This window comes from Erpetoichthys calabaricus, chromosome 5 (assembly GCF_900747795.2).
Source record: "Erpetoichthys calabaricus chromosome 5, fErpCal1.3, whole genome shotgun sequence".
NCBI classification, from domain to species: domain Eukaryota; kingdom Metazoa; phylum Chordata; class Cladistia; order Polypteriformes; family Polypteridae; genus Erpetoichthys; species Erpetoichthys calabaricus.
This window is the reverse complement of record NC_041398.2, coordinates 190,515,311-190,535,231: the sequence shown is the minus strand read 5'-3', so window position 1 is coordinate 190,535,231 and position 19,921 is coordinate 190,515,311. Positions and strand designations below refer to the sequence as shown.

Here is a 19,921-nt window from a genome sequence, read left to right as displayed (position 1 = left end):
GGTGTTGCTGGAAGGACCTTCCCCCACCTTCCCAGGTGTGGCAGAAGTGCAGCTCTCCCGGGCTTTATGAGACTTGAGGCACCCCCTGGCGGTAGCCACGGGCCCCCATGGGTTTGTGCCTCCTTGCTCCATCCCTGTGGTCCCCTGCTCATCCAGGGCGGTTGCCCCCTCGCTGCCCAGGGGATGTCCAGACTGCATCCCAGTCCTTCCAGGCATCCTGGCTGGGTCTGGGCCCCAGCCTCCTGCCACAATGTCCAATTGATAATAGAAGAAAGGGAAACAACACTCCAAGCAACCTCATTCCTGCAAAAAATAAACCGCTGGGGAACCTACATTCAGTTATAATATAAAATGAAATGAATGAATATAGAAATTCATTTGCCTCCAGTTCACAAAAACTGGTGACATCCTTAACTTTCTGAATGTCATTAAAAATAAAATCTGCACTATTGTGATTTTTCTGAGCTTGGAAACTGAATGTTAACAACAGGAGCTGAACTTACAGTGGATTCAGAACCCTTCACATAGTTTGCTGTACTGCAGCATTTTTGCTTTTTTCCCTTCATGTTCAATACCATAGAATGACAAAGCGAAAACAGGCTTTTTGCCAATTTGTTTAAATTAGAAACTGAAATATCATATTGACACAAATACTGAGACCCTTTGCTTAGGACAATTTGGCCCAAGAACATCCCATTCCTTTGATCATTGGTGAGATGTTTCTACACCTTGTTTGGAGTCCACCTGTGGTCAATTCAATTAATTGAATACGACTAGAAAAGGTACACACCTATCTATATAAGGCCCCACTGTTGACAATGTGTATCAGAGCAAAATCCAAGCCATGAAGTTAAAGGAATTGTCTTCAGAGCTTAGAGATTGAACTGTGTTGATGCCCAGATCTTAGGAAGGCTACAAAAAAATTCCTGCAACAGTTGAAGGCTCCTAGGAGCCCAGTTGCAGTTATAATTTTTAAATGGAAAAAGTATGGTACAACCATGGCTTCTCAGAGAACTAGCTATCCAGTCAAACTGAGCAATTGTGTCATGGTAAGAGAAATGATAAAGAACCTAATGGTCACAATGTGATTTTAAATTGACCCAGTGTGGTTGAGTGTGTGAGCCCAGTGCTAAGTGATGGACAGGTGCCTTGTCTGGATTTTGTTTCTACCTTAAACGTTTGAAGCTGAACTGGTTTATGAGATTTTGATGATGGATAGATGATGAATGGAAACAAATACAGTTAAACGTCCCTGCCCACAAGACAAAGAAAATAAAATTTCACAGATGTTGGATTGTACCAAGCAATAAAAATGTAACATAATCCTAGAAAGTACCTCGACTTAAAGGATGACGTAAATGGCCTATTTTACACAAAGGCGTACGAATAACTGGCACAAAAGTTCTCTCAGGATAAAACGGATTTGCCTCACGTCTAGAAATGTCAACGCCAGGTTTTTCCTGACCCCTGTAAAAGTGAGTGCGCTCATTTTCGAACATCAGGCTGCTCCTTAAAGTGAAAACGACTGAAAGTATCGCAGTGTACTGACACCATACGCGTGTGAATGTTCGGAGAGAAAAGTATCCCAATGCCCTCTCTAACGAGGTGATGCTTCACATTGTTTTTAATTGCTTCTGATGTCACGGCAGAGGAGGGGCGACGGGAGCGAGTCTACTGACAGCTCGGCGCTGAAAACATGGTGGAGCTGCATGGCCATTCTGACTCCCGGGGATATTCTGCACCTTTCGTTTCACTGATCAACAGGTAAGTGGACATTGACGTCTCCCCGTCCAATTGCTACCAGCTAGGCTGCGTTTTAGTCAGTGTGGGAAGAGCTGCTTGCATTTTCTTGCTCACGGCGCGTTCGCGGAGGGACAGCGGAAAGCTTTCGCTGCAGCCGTACCTGGAAGTTGCAGTTCGCCGGCCTGATTCAGCTGCATTACAGGACGCGGGGAATTGTCGCCTGGAGCACACACACGCACACGTGCACGAGGGAAATGCGCGCCCGCCCACTCTCCATCCCCGTTCCATCGTTGTAGCCACGCAGCCGGAGTTATCGCATTGCGCGGGTGGAAGTAGCTGCGTGGCGGCTTAGCGAGCGAGGTGAGTCCGAATCCCGACCAGATGTAAGGGAGCTGTTATAGAATAAATCGCTGCAGACTGCGCTCGGTTTTGTTTTAACCAACGCTCGTCTCGCCAGGTGCAGTTTTCCATTTGATATGCTTTTTTTTGTGTGTGCCATGATTGTCACAATACAGATATAAGCCATTGCCGGAGTACACGAAATCGGCAATCCCTTCAGAAACACGAAAAGAGTCGAAACTTGGTGATAGGGATTTTGTGCCGCAGTACAGATGCTAGAACGATGACAAACGTCAGGCGAGCCGCTGGCATTGTTTCGCTCGTTTATCTGTCTTGGTGTTTGCATCTTGAGGGGAGTGGAGGAGCGGAGAGAGAGGGAGGGGTGCGGGTATTGTTGTCACAGCAGCTGCTGCGCTGATCAGAGGGGACCTGCTCCTGCCACATAGTGCGCCGCGCTCGAGTGAACGGCGCCCGCAGAGAGCGCGTGCGCTGTCCCTACCGCCGGCCAGCCTTCCTGCCAAATCATGATCCTTTGGCAGAGCTACCCGCGATTCAGCTTCCCTGCACAGGTGAATGTGGATACGAAGCTTGCGGCAGGGCGTACCGGGCAGAAAAGGCGCTGCGGCGCTGGGCTGCCAGGTAAATAACGATACCCGTTTTGCTACGCGGCCGCAGATCATTTTGTTGTCAGCAGCACAGGTAGTGGAAGCACTCGTTCAGTGCTGTGACCGCTTTTAATCTGGGTACCTCATAATCCTATGTCATTCACATTTTCTTCAGAATTTGCTCGCAGGATTTGCTCCCGATCGACTCGTAAAGACACGAATTCGGGTCGTCTTGTTAACAGCATTAAGCTCCGAACACGACCGGGCTGCCGCTTTCTCTGGCGGTGCTTTGCGATCTCCCTGACAGACACGTCGACAGGTCTGACTAGTGCAGGTTAGGAATGTGCGGAAGGTTCGATCCTCGGAATTTGTTTACTTCCTTACGCCTCAAACATGCAGGCAATTGGGCAGCTTAAAATGTCAGGGCTCCGTAGGGCACCCGACCCCTTGAATGTGATGGCACTAAGGAGCGAAGCAAAACGGAAGTTGGGCTACTGGACGTCACAATGAATGAAAGTCGCCTCCAGCAAGAGTTTCAGCTAAAAGCCGGTTGTAAAATCCTTTTACCGCAGAGTTTTGACGTAAGACTTCCATTTTTTAACTGCAACGTTTCAAACTAAAGTCGATCTCTGCAGAATTTTGAGCCGAAGTCTCATTTTTGGACACCGGGTCTCAGCTTTCAATCGATCGCTAAGTCTTTTTTATGTTACAGTTTAAATGTAAAATCAGTTCTTTTCAACACATCGTTTTAGTCCGGGTCATTGTTTTCCTCCACACTTACACTTTTAGGCTGATGTTTTTTAACTTAAAAGTTCACCTTAAACTCATTTCACACAGCCATTTCACCTGAGGATTTTAAGAGGCAGGTCATTCCCTGTGGTTTATTTCAGTAGGTTCTTTTTTTTAAACTAAATTTCAGTCTTGAGATCCATTTTTACCACTACATTTCACACTAAAATCAGACACTGCATTTATCTAACACTTAATTTCAGGCTAACACAATTTTTTTTACCTCCTAGCTTCACACTAAAATCAGTTACTGCATATTTTTTACTGCGCAATTTTTGTCTTTTCTACATCAGTGTTTCAGACATTAAACTGGTGGTGATGAGGGTCTTAATTGTACAATTTCAAAATAAATTCAGCTCCTCTGAATTTTTTATTACAGTCCTTGCTCAAAACTACATTTTTGGCTGCACAATGTCATGGTGCATTTACTTTTTAAAACATAATTCAATCCACAGGTAGGCAGTGCTGTGATAATAAATTGTCTTGTGCGTGACATAAAGTGAAGTCATCCATCAACTCACAATGACAAGTGACAGGATCGTTTCAGGCTAACAAAATGTTACTTTAGCTTAGCAAGTGCAGTTGGGATTTTCTTTTCTTCTGATGTATGGTAATGTGTGAATCAGGTGGTCACAGAAGGTCATGGAGCCAATACAGTTCAGAGGTTGTACTTGAACTTGAAGGTACTGGCGGTTCACTTAATGTGGAAGGTTTGCTGTTTGTGAAGAAGAGCTGTAAATAAATAAATCAGTGTGATGAGAGAGTACTCTGTTTTTCCAAATTTTGCCCTGTATACATGCAAAGTTGTTGGTTTTTCTTTTTGTTCTAGTCACTTTGTTAAGCAGTGGCCTGTACCTGCATGTATTTTAATGCATTTTTGTTTTTCATAACACTGGAGAGTAGCAAGATTTGTTTTGGTGATGGGCCACCAAGAAGCAGTTTATATTTTTTAACTGTACAGTACAGAATGAGAGCAAAATGAAAGCATCTACTTCATGAACTGTTAACCTTTTTTCTAGTCTGCCCCTCTTTCAGTGTGCCTGGCAGCACTGCCACCTTTGCCAGGTCAGGTAGTTTGCGTTTATATGCAGCTATAATGGGGATGAAGGATGTTGCCATAGTTCGTATTTCAGTGCTGGTCTAAAGTACAGAAGCCTGTCAGATATGTGGTGGGAGTCCGTCTTTTTATGTGTTTGTTTGTTTCCATATTTTAGGAAACATCTTTGCTGTGCTTTTTGCCTTTTATAAATCTTTTTTGTCTTTTCAAAAAGCTATAGGGAATGCCCAAGGAGACATGCTCTGCTGAGTTTGTTTTCAGTAGATTCAAAAATAATACTAGTAAACATCCCTGTGGTTTTAGTATCCTTCTTCAGCTTAACATTAGAGCTGCAAGTTCGCCCAAAATCTTTCATTTAGTTCTTGGGTGGTTTAGCCTAATTTTAGCTGTCAGTTTGATTTCAGCAATAAGTCCACTCACTGCCTTCTTTTTGGCCATACTGAGAGCATGACTGGAAGTTTGTGTTCTCTGAAGGACTTTTCCTCTAATTGGAAGAAATGAAAGTTGCAGTAGGCTTTCTGGTGTTTTAGTGTTGACCCACCTATGATGATTTTTCTCCTGGGCTACACCCAGCTTTTTAAAATTTCAATTCACTTCTTCTGTCAGATGGCAAGTGTTCAACCAGAACAGGTTACTTTGACCCTGACAAGTTATGCAATATCTCGTTGCCTGTTACTGATGCTGGTAATATTCTAAATCTATAACTGTTAGAATGGGAACTATATACTGGTGAAATTTAATTTGAGGTGAAATACCAGCATGATGAAGTTAGAACAATGCATACAGACGAAAACGTAAAAATAAAAAAGTCATCCTATTCTTAAATTTATTAATATCCACGACAATGTCTCCAAACTCTGGGGATTTTATTAGCCTGGGGGTGGATTGGAAAGTACATTTCAGGGAAAAAAGATATACTATTTGATGAAATAAGATCATCAAAGATTATTTCTGTTAAATAAATAATATAGTATATGTAAGTTATTGATGTTTTGTTTTCATTAATTGAAGAATAAATAATGCATACTTAGTACTTGCAAACTCCAACCATCATAATGTCATTGAGATTATTTAGAATGTTCTAATTTTCAGGAACTTTTTACAGATGCTTTTGTCATTAGACTTCATTTCAAGTTCGTCAACAAATCACTTTCTCATATATCTGACTTGTTCCGCTTTAGGATTATGCATTCCTTTGTACTTTAAGGAAACATTAGTTGGTTAATTACATAAGCCAGTAATTATTACTAATCATAATTGATTAGTGAAAAAAATGGTCTGTATATTCCCATCCACTATTTAATACTTCCTGCAAAACAGTCTTTGTTGTTTTGTTTTTAATGCATCACTCATAAATGTGTCCATTTCTGTTGTAAAATTGCATCTTTATGTTCCTGGGCTTAACACATAGTATATCATCCATCAGTTTATCACAATATCTCTTGTATTATTCAGATGTGTGTTCTCTGCTTTCACAACATTTTAGTTGTTACACTGGTAAGACACCTCATTTTCATGAAAACTCAAAGCATACTACACATCTCTGTGAGACGGCACTGCCAGCAAGACATACTGTATATATAGGAGTGCATATAATAGATAGGTCATTCTTTGTTTGTCCCAAGAGGGAAATTTAGTGTTTTAAAGAAACTCAAGAAATATTATAATGAACAACAACAACCTTCTCTCAAATACACACAAAGAATTGAAAAAAGAAGAAAAGTCTGACTTGGTTAATGATGAGAGCAGTCACAGTGAGGCACTATAAAGGGGCCCCAGTAGCATCTCTTGACACACTTTTATTGACTGATTCATTGGATTAAAGTACTTGATACTATTCTGTCATAGAGAGAATGTGCAGCATTATTCAAAATCAGTTTTGTTTTCATTCTCTCCTTTGCTGCTGTTATCTCCAGCGGGTCAAGAGTGCATCCTATAACTGAGCCTGCCTTCTTAATCAGCTTGTTGATTCAGTGGGCCTCTTCTAACGTGATGTTACCGGCCCAGCACACCATAGCATAGAAAATTACACTGGCCATCACAGAGTTGTAGAAGTTGTGAAGGATTTCAGTACACACATTAAAGGAGCACAGTCTCCTAAGAAAAAAGGTCCTGTTCAGCCCTTTCTTATTTAGTTCCTGCATGTTACTGGTCCTTGATGTTTGTGTGTGTGTGTGTTCACCCTGCAATGGGCTGACATTCTGTCTAAGAATTGTTCATTCCTTGTGCCTGATACCTGCAAGGGTAGGTTCCGGCTTCCCTGCAGGCATGCTCTGAATAAACAGGTTTGGGAAATGGATGGGTGGATTTTAACAGTGATATAAGAGCTTTATTTAAAGCATGAGCCCACCTCTTCTCAAAGTGAGTTTGGCAAGTTCCAGGATAAAAGCTACTTCTGTAATGAAACAAAGACATTAATTAAAGGCATTAATTGTACGCGGGGGAAGAAGAAAAAGTAGCATCCACAGAAATGCTCCAGAGCTAAGTCTGTGGCAATGTAATTTAATTTGTACCACTGGCAGTGAAGCGGCATTGCTTGATCAGTTGCTGCTTCCTTTTTCAGAACAAAAGGAGACAAGTCTCTGTGCTGTTTTAAAAATCATGTACAGTTGTTTGTATTGTTCCCAGGTAGCTTACTATATGCTGTTAGAATGCTGTCTGCTTCGTTTTTCCCTGTGCAGGGAAAGCTGACACCTTGGTCTATTAGTGAAAAAATACAGATATGGCTGGTGCATATAAACAATTCTAAATGCAAAAGTAAATTTCTTCTAGTTATCCTGTTGGTGAATCTTGCACTTCATAAGTCTATTTGTTAAATCTGCTAAATATATTTTCTTGTGAACATTAGTGATTTCACACAATCTGACTAAGACGATTTATAAGAATATTGTAATTAATGGTATCAAATGCTGTACTCAGATCTAAGAGGATGAGAATAGATAAATGGCCTCTTTCTGCATTAATACGTAAGTCATTTACTACTTTAACTACTGCAGTTTCTGTACTGTGATTTGTTCTAAAACCTGAGTGAAACTTGTGAAGAATAGAATGTTTATTCAAGTGATCATTTAGCTGCATAATGACTGCCTTTTCTAGGATTTTACTTAAGAAAAGCAGAAACAAAGGAGTCGAGATATTTCTTGAGCAGGGGTTTAACAACAACAGTTAAGATAGTCTGGGAAGACCCCCGTATATAATGATGAGTTTATTATGTCCATCACACTATCAATTAGCACGCCAGATACTTCTTTGAAAAAACTTGTTGGTATTGAGTCAAGGACACAGGTGGAGGATCTCAGTTGAGAAATTATTCTATGTAGATCAGGTAAATCTATCCTGATGAAAAATTTAATTTGCTTAAAATGGAATCCCGGGATTTAATAGGATTGGTATTGGGTGGATGTACTTTATTATTTCTAATATCATTAATTTTGTGATTAAAAAAATAGGGCAAAAGCCTCACAAGTTTCACTAGAAGTTTTTTGGAGGCATTCCATTGAGTGACCCGGGTTTAGCAAATGATCAATAGTAGAAAATAAAACTCTCGGATTACTAGCATTGTTATTTATAATTTTAGAGAAGTAGTGCTGCCTCTCAAGATGGACTGTGTTGTTGTATTCTGTTATTTTAGCCTTCAGTGTTTCATAGTGGACATTCAGTTTAGTTTTTCTCTATTTACGCTCAGCTGTCCGGCATGTTTTCTTTAAATCAGATGCTCTTTGAGTCTTCCATGGTGCAACAGTGCTGGAGGATTTTTTACCTGTCTTTTCAGGAGCAACTGTGTCAGTGTCAGTTCTCACTTTAGCATTAAAATTTTCCACCTTACTGTTTACATTATTATCACTATTGTAGTAAGCACTACAAAAGGACTGGTTGCTTAAAATGTTAGTAAACTTTAAAGCTGCAGATGAATCAAAGAAGCGTTTTTTAACAATATGCTTCTCATTAATTTTATCTATCAGTATTTCTATGTTAAATAGTAAGATAAAATGGTCTGATAAACCAATATCCATGATCTGCCTCACATCCACTTTTAATCCTTTAGTAATCACTAAATCCAACGAGTTCCCCCCTTTATGTATTGGCTGACTAACGTGCTGGCTCAGATCAAAAGTGTGCAGGCGATTCATGAATTCTTTTGCTTTCGGGTCACACTGATTATCGATATGAAAATTAAAGTCACCAATTATTAGGAACCTGTCATAGTTAGTTATTATAATTGACACTAAGTCTGAGAATTCCTTAAAGAAAAACACATTACATTTAGGAGGTCTATACATGGACAATACTAGAGACTGAGAAACTCCTTGAATAACAATGGCAAGATATTCAAAAGACACGAATGTACCAAACCCGACATGTTTGCACTTTAATCGACTTGAATAAATATTTGCTAAACCGCCACCTTTCTTACTTTGGCGAACCGCATGAGTAAAGCTGTTATTCAGAGTGCAGATTCAATTAAAACAACCGCACCATCAGAGCTAAGCCACGTTTCACGTAATGTAAGAAAGTCGATTTTCCTCTCACTAATAAGATCGTTGGTGGAAAAGGTCTTGTTAGCTAATACTCTAACATTTAATAAGGCCATATTTAAGGTCTTGGAAGAGCAGAACTGAACTGGCGGAGTGTTACGGCTGTTCGAAATGGTAATTAAGTTATTCGTATTAATGCCACTTTATGCGGATTTTTTATTTAATCTATAGCAGGGGTGTCCAACTCCGATCCTGGTGGGCCTGCAGTGGGTGCAGGTTTTCATTATAACCATCTTCTTAATTAGTGAGCGGTTTTAATTGATGTCACTCAGACCCCTTAGTTATTTCTTTTTCCTTAACAATGGAATTACCAGAGCCAACGAAAAAACTTGTAAATCTGGCCCACCTTAAACCTTCGCACCTCTCCATCAGCATCTTTTGTCTTCTAAATGTGTCAATAAGCCCAAGCAGCCTGCTATACCATCTCCCCACCGCCTCAGAACGGGCAAGAAGTTCTCCCAGTTCCTGCCTTGATTGATTATTTGGGAGTGAGCTACCCAGAATTGTAAGGGGAAATAATTTGATGTGTGCTTTGTGTCTACAGCAATCTATGTAAACACATTGTTAAAACAGAAACATTTTTCATGTTTTAGTAATAAATGACAAAATGTAGGCATGAACTGTATAATGTGTGAAGGCTGATGGCCAAATATCAAATAAACACTTTCACAAAAGGTGCAAGTACAATACGCCAGCTTCCATGGTGCAGCGTTTAGATCTGCCGACTTATAATCCAGAGGTTGTGAGTTCGAAACCATCTCCCCCACAAATTTACCATTTAGAGTAGTGAACTACACTTATTGTTAATATTATACAATAAAAACATACATTTGATTTGTGTCTGTAACAGCTGGTATAAATTTATAGGACTTGTAAAAGTTAGTGGGTTTTTTTTTCACTTTTATTCTCTCAGTCACGATCACAATACAACACCCACCCCCCGCCCGAGATCTGACGTGGTTACTTTTTATCTAAAACTGGGAATAACTGTAGATGTGAGTGGTGTTTTGAGACAATGGAACTGGAAATTCTCTGATCTGGAGGGATAAAAGCTGACACACAAATGCTGGTAAATCTGCCTGTTTCGTATCTCACCGTCACTTGAATTTTTTTTTATTCAGTTTTATTGAGTGCTCCTGCTCACACTGAATTAGTATGCACCTTATGGTCCATGATGTCAAAGCCGCACTGACAAAAAAACAGAGACATAGGTATATATGATATTTGGAATAACTCATTTTATGACCTGTATAGTACATTTCGGAAACATTGTGGCACTGATGCAATGTTATTTATATTATTCATATTCATTCGCATGTCTTCTTCTGCTTGTAATCAGTGACTGCGTTTTTTTTTTTTCTTGATCTTGCCCATGCAGTCTCCACTTTTTGGTGCATGGTGCTGTTTCTTTTGTACTCCAGGACATGCAGAGGAAAGAATAGTACAGAGAGGTAAGTTCTGCGCTATATACAATTATCAGATTCAAATGTTAACAGTTCACACACACGCAAGGACCGTCCTTCCACATTTACGACGTGTGTACCTGTTGCAATGCACACACTTCTCTCTATGCTGTGGTTCCTATTACATTGAAGGGGCGCCTGACACTGACTTACTGAGTTTGCTTTCCTTGGGGAAGCGGCTGTCTTGGAACAGAAGCTTGTTGATGTTGCATCCTCTTTTGCTTTATCCATCGCCTTTTCTTGTAAGAAGCGATGACGAAGTTTCTCTTCAAGGTGAGTCATGAACACTCTTCTCAGTGGCCCCCGTGCATGCCTTGTACAGTATATGTGCATTGATCGCTGCCAGGTCAAGCTTGTTATAGCACACAGCAACCAGCCATCCATATCCTCCTGCTCGCACTGAATAAGCTCACCCCTTCTGGTGCATGACATCAATGCAGCACTGGGCAAAAAAGAAAGAGACAAATATATGTGACATTTTGAAGAAATCAGTTTATGACCTGAATAGTACCAATCAGAAAACATTGTCGCACTAATGCAATATTATTTGAAAACGAACAGCGTCAGAGTGGGTGTGAATTTATAATGGCGCTGTTAGTTAGAATCAGATCAGAAGGGAGAACGTGAATGTGACTGAGAGAATAAAACTGAAAAAAAGCTAACTTTTAGAAATACCATACATTTACAGCTGATCTGACGCTTCGTTGGCTCTGGTAATTCTAGTGTTAATGATCAGCCAAACAAAGACACAAAACAAGCTGCCACATGATCAGCTAACCTGAAAATAAAGAAAGGTGAAGGTCTCGGTTGTGTTGGTCTGCTCAGGTCACCAAAATGTCTTGACTGTGGTCTTAGAAAAAAACAGAAAATCAACAGTCTGCTGTGGCAGAATGAGTGAAGCAACAAGTCATGATATTCAATAATGGCTATAATTAATAGTAAGAAACTGGTTGGAGTGAAATTGGCTGGAGACTGACGTTCCAATTTAGCTGGTCATCTGTTGGCTCGTTTCACATCTCATTTCTGTTTGGCTGCCATTTAATGAAGAAACAAATTGATTCAGAAGACTGAATCCTTAAAAACGGTTATTAAAGTGAAAGGAAAAGGACTTAATTAGCAGTGAAAACTGCTCGCTGATGAGAAAAAGGGTTAGAATGAAAACCTGCAGCCACTGCGGCCCACCAGGACTGGAGTTGGACACCACTGATCTATAGTCTGTTGCTATAGCTTTAATAAAGTGCACATCTAGAGGAGAAATGATAATTAAATTTTTCGCATTTATGCTGCATTGTCTGGATTTTTTAAATGAACTGAGGTTGGTTATTAAAGTATTGATGCAGTGCACATTTGAGGAAGAGTTCGCTACAGAGTTATCATGTACTAGCAAGGCATTATGGAAACAGGATTAAAAGTACATAGTCAAGAGAGACAAATTACCTTACAGATGTTTTTGGAGAGGATCCGGGTGCCGAATCAATTAGGATGCAGATAATCCTGCCTAAAGAAACACGGCCTCTCCCAGAAGAGATCTCAGTTGTCCACAAACCCAATGTTTTGTTCCTCGTAGAAGCCTTTCAACCAGTTGTTTAATGCCAGCAGACAACTATAGTACTCATCTGATCTTTTAGCCAGAGTTAAGGAACCCGAATTGAAGATCCTTGCAGCCAGGGTCCTCTCCTTCGTGGCATTAATAAGTGCTGTGAAATCCGCCTTAAGAATCTCCGACTGTCGATATCACACATCGATTACCTTACCATGTACTGTATTACGGTGGTCCCCACTGCCCTGTTCTTGTGCCTCTCGAAGACTGTCTGCGCTTTTCTCGTAACATCTTGTACATGAGCACCGGGGAAACAAGAAAGAAAAGATTTCTGTTTAGGGCAAGAAATGTTTAGGTTTCATGCGATTGAATCTCCAATAATAAATATATCACCGGGGTTGCCGTCCTGGTGGGGGAGCAGAGAGGGTCGAACCGGTTTTGGATGGAGATGCTTGCTTGGGCCGATGGAAGTGATCTAGCCTTAAACTGAAACAGGCCGATTCCCTCATTGTTGTCATCTTCACTCTGAAGGGGAGCAGGGGTAAAACTCACTTGGCCCTGAAAGAGAGCGGCACGGTGTGGAGTTGAGGTTGCTGAATCACAATGAGCTGCAACGATTTCAGATGTCGGTGAGGACTCTTTCAGCAGACGAGCCTTCAGTTCCCTCAGGTGCCTCCGTCTGGACAGGAGCTGCTGAATCTGGTTCTTGAGGGCCCGGAGTTCTTCAACAATGAATTCCATCTCCCTGTGAGCTGTTGTCTACTTCTACTTCCGCTTTGCTTTGTGTCCTAGGAAAGAAAGAGAGGGAGAGAGTTAGGGTAAAGGTGAACCAGAGAGTTAGTCATTGTCTCTATAGTGTTAGTCCATTCTCGTTTTTTTTGTTTGCCTGTTCTAAACTCCAGATTTCTTCAAAAACATGTTACATGTGAGTTGAAAACTGTAAATTGTCTCCATTTGAATGAGTGTGAGTAATGGGTGAATATGCCCAGCAGTAAACTGGCACCCCATCCTGTGCTGGGTTTTTGGCTGGTACTGTTGGGATAAAATTTAGCCCTACTTTAACTCTGGATTGAACAGAGTCCAGTTAAAAATGGATAATTAGGGAATTTTCATGTTCCTGCATCAATTCTTTGCATGGATCGTATGGGTAGTACTTTCTCTTTTCTATCTTTTTTATGTATTTTACACTTTAGGCAAAGGACGGCACGGTGGCACAGTGGTAGTGCTGCTGCCTCGCAGTTAGGAGACCTGGGTTTGCTTCCTGGGTCCTCCCTTCGTGGAGTTTGCATGTTCTCCCCGTGTCTGCGTGGGTTTCCTCTGGGTGTTCTGGTTTCCTCCCACAATCCGAGGACATGCAGGTTAGGTGCATTGGCGATCCTAAATTGTCCTTAGTGTGTGCTTGGTGTGTGCCCTGCAGTGGGCTGGCGCCCTGCCCGGGGTTTGTTTGCACCCTGTGTTAGCTAGGATTGGCTCCAGCAGACTCCCGTGACCCTGTGCTAGGATATAGCGGGTTGGATAATGGATGGATGGACACTTTAGGCAATAATTTCTATTCTTCTTCCTTCGTATAATCCTGGCATTTGCCATGAACATTTAAACAGCTGGGTTGTAATGAAAATTGCCTTCTTGTAACAAGGTCCTGGGGGAAGGAGCTACAGTTGGGATTGAGGATTACAGATGAAGAATGCTGTGGGATTCTGGGTATGCTGCCAGCAGGTTTAGTCAAAATCTGTTTAAATTTGACTGCTTGCTAATACATACATGCTACATTGATTCTCAAAACAGGTCTAGGGGCTCAGTGTGTTAACCTTTTCTTTTAGTTAATTTGGAGTACCTTGTAAATGGTTCAGAAAATTGATGTTTTTGCTCAGTATCTAAGTCAGAAGTGCAAATGCATATGTGGCTGATTTATGTAAGAAATTTACAAATTTTTGTCATTGTTTTTATGACATATGGCTATTCATTTCATCGCTACAGCTTTTATTACCAGGAAATATTGAGAAATGAAAACATCGACCTAGATAATTTTCTTTTTCTGTAACGTCACCAAATTTCAATCAAATCAAAGTGTTTTTGAGTTTTAGAGTATTGCTTTTCTGTTGTAGGTGGGTTTTACCCTTAAATATTGATACATGTACTGTATATTGAAATGGTCTTTCATAGTGGATACCTACTAGCCTAGATGTATCATTCTGCCAAATTTCAGCTTTTAAACCAAGTGGAAAATAACATTTTTGTTGATGAGTGAGTGAGGCAACTTTTAATTTCATATATATAATGTAGGTATAGACAGCTAAATATTGCTGTACACACACAGTATATATACTATGTGTATTTCCTTGTAAATCTATAACCACAAAGTTTTGACACATTGTAGGCAAAAGAAAGCTAGTCTAATAGAACTGATTTAATTAAATGCTGTTTGAAAGGCATAATTCAATAAAAGGGCTAAGGTGTGAGATATCCTGACATGTGGCATTTTTGAGGCAAGTGCTATTACGTAAATGTAAATGGTCACATTTTTCTGCTTTCTGTCACAATGAGTATTGTGGCCTAGCACCTAAGGTGATGGATTCTTGCCGGATCAGAACTCACCTCCATTTCTTTTTGTGACCCATAGGATGTCACTTAATAGGCATGTGCTGCAATTGCATTAAAATAAATGCAAGCCATTGTGCTTTACTTTTGTACTCAAAGTGCCTTGAGGTAGTCTCAGTATACAGAGGAGCTGTATAAAATACAAATTTTGAAATGTTTAGGTGAAAAATATGTTAAAATATGAAATGCAAATGATTTTTGATGAGCTACAGTATGCATAATAAATGAACATGTCTTCCAGTTATTTTTAAATGTGTTAGAATCAGTGTCTGCCGCAGTGTTCTATTGTATCATTTATTGTGTTATCACATTATGGTGTTCCTGTGGTGGGGCTAGCAACAAATTCCTTTTATTGTACTGTATGTTATAATAACAAAAAAGCACATTAAAGTGAATTTGCACCTTTAATACTGAGTTACAGTAAAACAGATACACAAAATTGGTTACAACTCTTGACAATCCTACACCTTGTATTCCAGTAAGCTAAAGAATTTGAGCCCCCTCATTTTATTATGTAAAAGTTATGTCATAGTCATAAAGGCTGCAGTGTCCATTTTAACTCACTGTACTGACAGTTTCAAATGCTTGGTAGCAGTTTGAAATGACTGGGGAATTAGGGTCCTTTAGTGTTGTAGTGTTAGCTGAACACTGAAATCTTAGTCTGATATTGTGGAATATTCAATTAGTCCTAATTCAATATTAGTAAAATATTATCACTTATTATATATCACATATACCTTAAGTAGACTAATCAAATATGAATTGGAATTCTGCAAATGAAAGCCCAACTACCTTGTACTTCTGCCCATCATCGCCTAGAATGGCCACATCATGTGACACAAATGTTGTTCTGTTTTCGAGAGCAGTAGCTGCCTACTCAATGTGACAGTGCTGATGCTTGTTCAACAATAGCAAAGCCTTTGGTTGAAACTTCTGCATTTGGGGCATTGTTATTCTGTTTGACTGTATAAAATGAATGCAAAATTAATGAAGGAGAGACCCTTTGAACCCTTTTCTTTGTTTCAGAGCAGCCTTTCAGAGCATCCTTAATACAACCCTGCCACAAACCAGCACTGCAGCTCTAGTTAGTTAAGAACACAGAATACAGATGGGAGAAACATGGTGTTTTGAGGGCAAAGCAGGTTAAAAACTTTTATTTCAGAACTTGTATTTTTCCTACTTTTTCACAATCCTAGTTTGGGCTGTAACATCTAATCAATTTCATCAATAAAAGTCAATGAGGAAAATTGTTGCCAATTAAGTTTGTTACCGATTAGTTGACTTACTACATGTTACATATGTCACTTTATTGACTGTGACTGTGAGTAGCGGTAAACACATACATACTATATGATGGAGACAGAGGTCTGTGCATACTGTGGAGGGTCAAAAGCTAAAGAACTTAAAAGTGTGGCATCATTTCAGCTTCACATCTGTTAAGAAATCTGTGCCTTTCAAGATCTGTAAATATGACTCCCTATGTATGGGAACCCAATCATGATGTAAGACCTACTGAAAAGAAAACACATTTTTGAGTAGAGACAATATCACTCTAAGGGCTTGTTTATACTTCAAGCTCAGAACGCGCACGCATCATGGCTGTCACACATTCCCAGCGTTCATTTAACAGGTCCTCTGAGCACGTTCTCAGAAATTAATGCAACGTGTGCGCAAGTTGCAGTACCAGCAAAAAGTTGGGGGGCACAGTATGATAAAAGTTGGAATGAGTAAACAGAGACTCTGATGTCAATCTACATGTGACAGAAAGACACTTTGAGGATCCTATGGTATTGATGTGCCTGCTTCGATGTTTAATTAATGGTTCGATGTGGTGAAGCAAAATGGCGACACAGAAATGCATTTGTGGTGCTTTTATATTCAAGTGCCACATATTCCCCATCGTAATGACATGATACATTTTAAAAGTCTCACATACCATCTTCTGTGCCATCTTTTTTTTGCAACTTCACAACATAATGTACAGTGCTGTATTTGAGCCACAGAGACAAAAAATTAAGGACATGGTGAAAAGGTGTATTTTGTGATTAAAGTGTACTTTTCAGCTTTAATCTTGAAATTTCCACTTTATCCTCATAGTTTATTTTATCATTAGAGCAGATGTTATCTTAAAACCGGCCCAGTTGTTAATCGCTACAAGCTTCTGGCGCTTCCTCCTGACCTGACAGCAACGACAAGCAGCAATAGATCACCACACAGAACACATTAAATGTATGATATTCCAGCTCTCTGCACATTTAGAATCCTTAGATTTATATTTTGTCAGAAAAATGACTATAAGACATTGAGAAGGGTTGGGGCAGCCACCCGTATAATTGTTCCCGGCTGCAAAACTTATTCAAAAACAAAGACATGTTCATTCAACTGAGTCCAAAACAGAACTGATTCTCTTCAGATAAGATGGTGGCTTTAAAGGCCAGTAAAGGAAGTGATGTCATCAACACCAGAACCGGAAGTGACATCATTGGCTGCCCCAGAGCCGGGCGGGATTTCCCTAGAATGGTCTGCAAAAGATCGAGAGGGAAAATTAGTGCACTTTGCCACTCCCTGGTCTGGCATGGAATCACATGTATTTAAGCCCTTTAGTTGTCTTCTAAACACACATGATGAAATGCATTAAAGTATGTATGTTACATTTTATAGATAAATCATTAATTTTGTTTGAATAATGAATATTGTTAATAATTACACACATGGGGTGACATGGTGGTGGAGTGGCAGCACTGCTGTCTTGCTCGGAGTCATGTTGCTGGAGTTCCCTGCCTGGTGTTTACATGTTTTCCTTCTGGGTTTCCACAGTGTGCTCTGGTTTCCTTCCAAAGGTATGCAGATTTGGTGACACTAAAATGACGCCAGTGTGTGTGTCTGCTTGTATTAACCTTGCGATGAGCTGATGCCCCATCCAGGGATTGTTTCTGCCTCGTGCCCAATGCTTGCTGGAATGGACACATCCCTGGATTGATGGGTTTAAGCATTAAACATACTTTTCATAGATACTGCGGCAAGTTGTCATCAGAATTTAATAGGTGTTTCAGGCAATTCACAACACAGTGAAGCCGAACCTGTTCTTGCCGTGATAATATCTTCCAGATTTACGTAAAGTATGCGCCTAAGTATAAACACTACAACACTTGCGTAGCAGTAGTGTCTGCTGGAGCATGCGTTGCATTGCGTGAAGTATAAACCTGGCCTTATTCACACTTGGGGATGATCCCTCAGCACTCTCAATGTCACTGTCTTCTGGTAGCTCAAAATCCTTATCTGATCTCTAGAATTTTTCTTTTGGTGATCGCAATAGCCAGTATTGTGAATTTCCCCCTGGGATTAATAAAGTTAATGTTCTGTGAGAAGGTTGTGGTGAGTGCACTCTTCTACCCAGTGGTGTGCTGGGGAGGCAGCATAAAGAAGAAGGACGCATCACATCTATCTATCTATCTATCTATCTATCTATCTATCTATCTATCTATCTATCTATCTATCTATCTATCTATCTATCTATCTATCTATCTATCTATCTATCTATCTATCTATCTATCTATCTATCTATCTATTTGATACTGTACTGTGAAAAATAAGGCATCTTAGTATACAGTATATGAAACTCAGTTCATTTCAGTTTTTTTATGTTACAGATAAAATCGAACAACTTTTGTCAACACTTCACCAACGTTTGAGCCCTCTACCTCTGATGTTGAAAACAGCCTAGAAAGTTTTCCACTAGACTTTGAAGTTAGTGTTACTTGCCATTGTGCACTGGCAATGTAATTTTAGAGTTAATTTGTATTATTATTATAAGGGAAAGCATTGGATAAGGAATAAACTTTCATTTTTGAATAAGATGCTTACATTTTTGCATAAAAATTGCATTTTAAAACCTCCAATTAATCAATTTATTGAAATAATAATCAACCAACTAATTACAGTACTTAGTAAAATAGTTGTAAGTTGCAGCCCTAATCCAAGTATTGGGCCCTGAGCAATTTGGAACTCCATAGCATATTTAAAAAAATATATATGGGTATTGACAAAATTGGGTATTGAACAGTAAGTTCAGTAAGTTACCGACCTTTAAAGGTTCTTGTTACAATGACATGTGACCTTGTGCCTGTCTGCTGCTTATCACACTTTTTCAAATTTTTTTTTTTTGTTCTTTTATTTCGCCTTATACAATTTCTCGTATTAGGAATTTGTTAGTTTTCGCATACCCCTTGGGGTCAGAGTGCAGGGTCAGCCATTGTACAGCGCCCCTGGAGCAATTGAAGGTAAAGAGCCTTGCTCAAGGGCCCAGCAGAGTAGGATCTCTTTTGGCAGTGACGGGGATTCGAACCAGCAACCTTCGGGATACCAGCACAGATCCTTAGCCTTTTTCTGTCTGGAAGTATATATATATATATAATATATATATATAATATATATATATATATATATATATATATACAGTATATATATCTTTATGCATGTGTGTGTGTGTTTATGTATATCAGCAATATTGAGTGATGTTTTAAGTTGGAACTCATTAAAAATTTTAATCACAAGACAACCTTATAGGTTTGGCATTGGCAGTGAACGTGAAAGAGTAGTGGGTACAATTGAATCACAGCTAAGCATGGAGACTCGGTTTCAACTGCTACATCCTTTTAAGTTCTTGCTTTTTAGATAGATAGATAGATAGATAGATACTTTATTAATCCCAAGGGGAAATTCACAATGTATTTTTTTATTTACCAAATTTTTTATGTACCAAACAGGTTGAGGAGTGCTGGTCTTGTATACAACTACATTAATATAAGACTGCTTTTATGCAACAATTGAAGAACATTTTAGTTACCTATATGGTTATTTAAAACTAGACAATTTAAAGACAGGCTTTAAAATTAGAATTGATTTTTTTTAAAGAATTTTAGCCATACCAGGACTGCGTTAACTCCTGATTCTCAGCCTGGCAGCCCCCAGTTTGGAAATCATTTGCTTAGATTGCAAGGGATTCTGAAAAACACATTCATTAAATGCAATTAAGAAAAAATAAACATGTTATACCTCTGAAATTAATTGCATGCATTAAGTTTGACTGCCTTAATATACAAAATTAATTACTTTTCTCCACTTTTTTGATTATCAGATCATAGATTTTTTAATACAAATAGCACACAATATAATACATTCAATTCTTTAGTGTTGATCAGTGGGCAGATTGTTTCCTGGTTGTGGTTTTTGACTGATGATAAAGTGAAGCC

General features: G+C 39.5%; 1 protein-coding gene across 5 annotated transcripts in view; it reads left to right on the top strand.

The window, feature by feature from the left end:
* The first annotated feature begins 1,538 nt into the window (after positions 1 to 1,538).
* Positions 1,539 to 19,921, top strand: part of apba1a (amyloid beta (A4) precursor protein-binding, family A, member 1a) — a 357,632-nt gene continuing 339,249 nt past the window's right edge. For 3 of the 5 annotated variants that reach the window (XM_051927780.1, XM_051927781.1, XM_028802334.2), the window contains exon 1: positions 1,540 to 1,764. The gene's annotated coding sequence lies outside the window, so the exon portion shown is untranslated. Of the gene's footprint in view, positions 1,765 to 1,911; positions 2,104 to 19,921 lie in introns of those variants that run through there. The other 2 variants (XM_051927782.1, XM_051927778.1) reach the window with 2 other exon arrangements.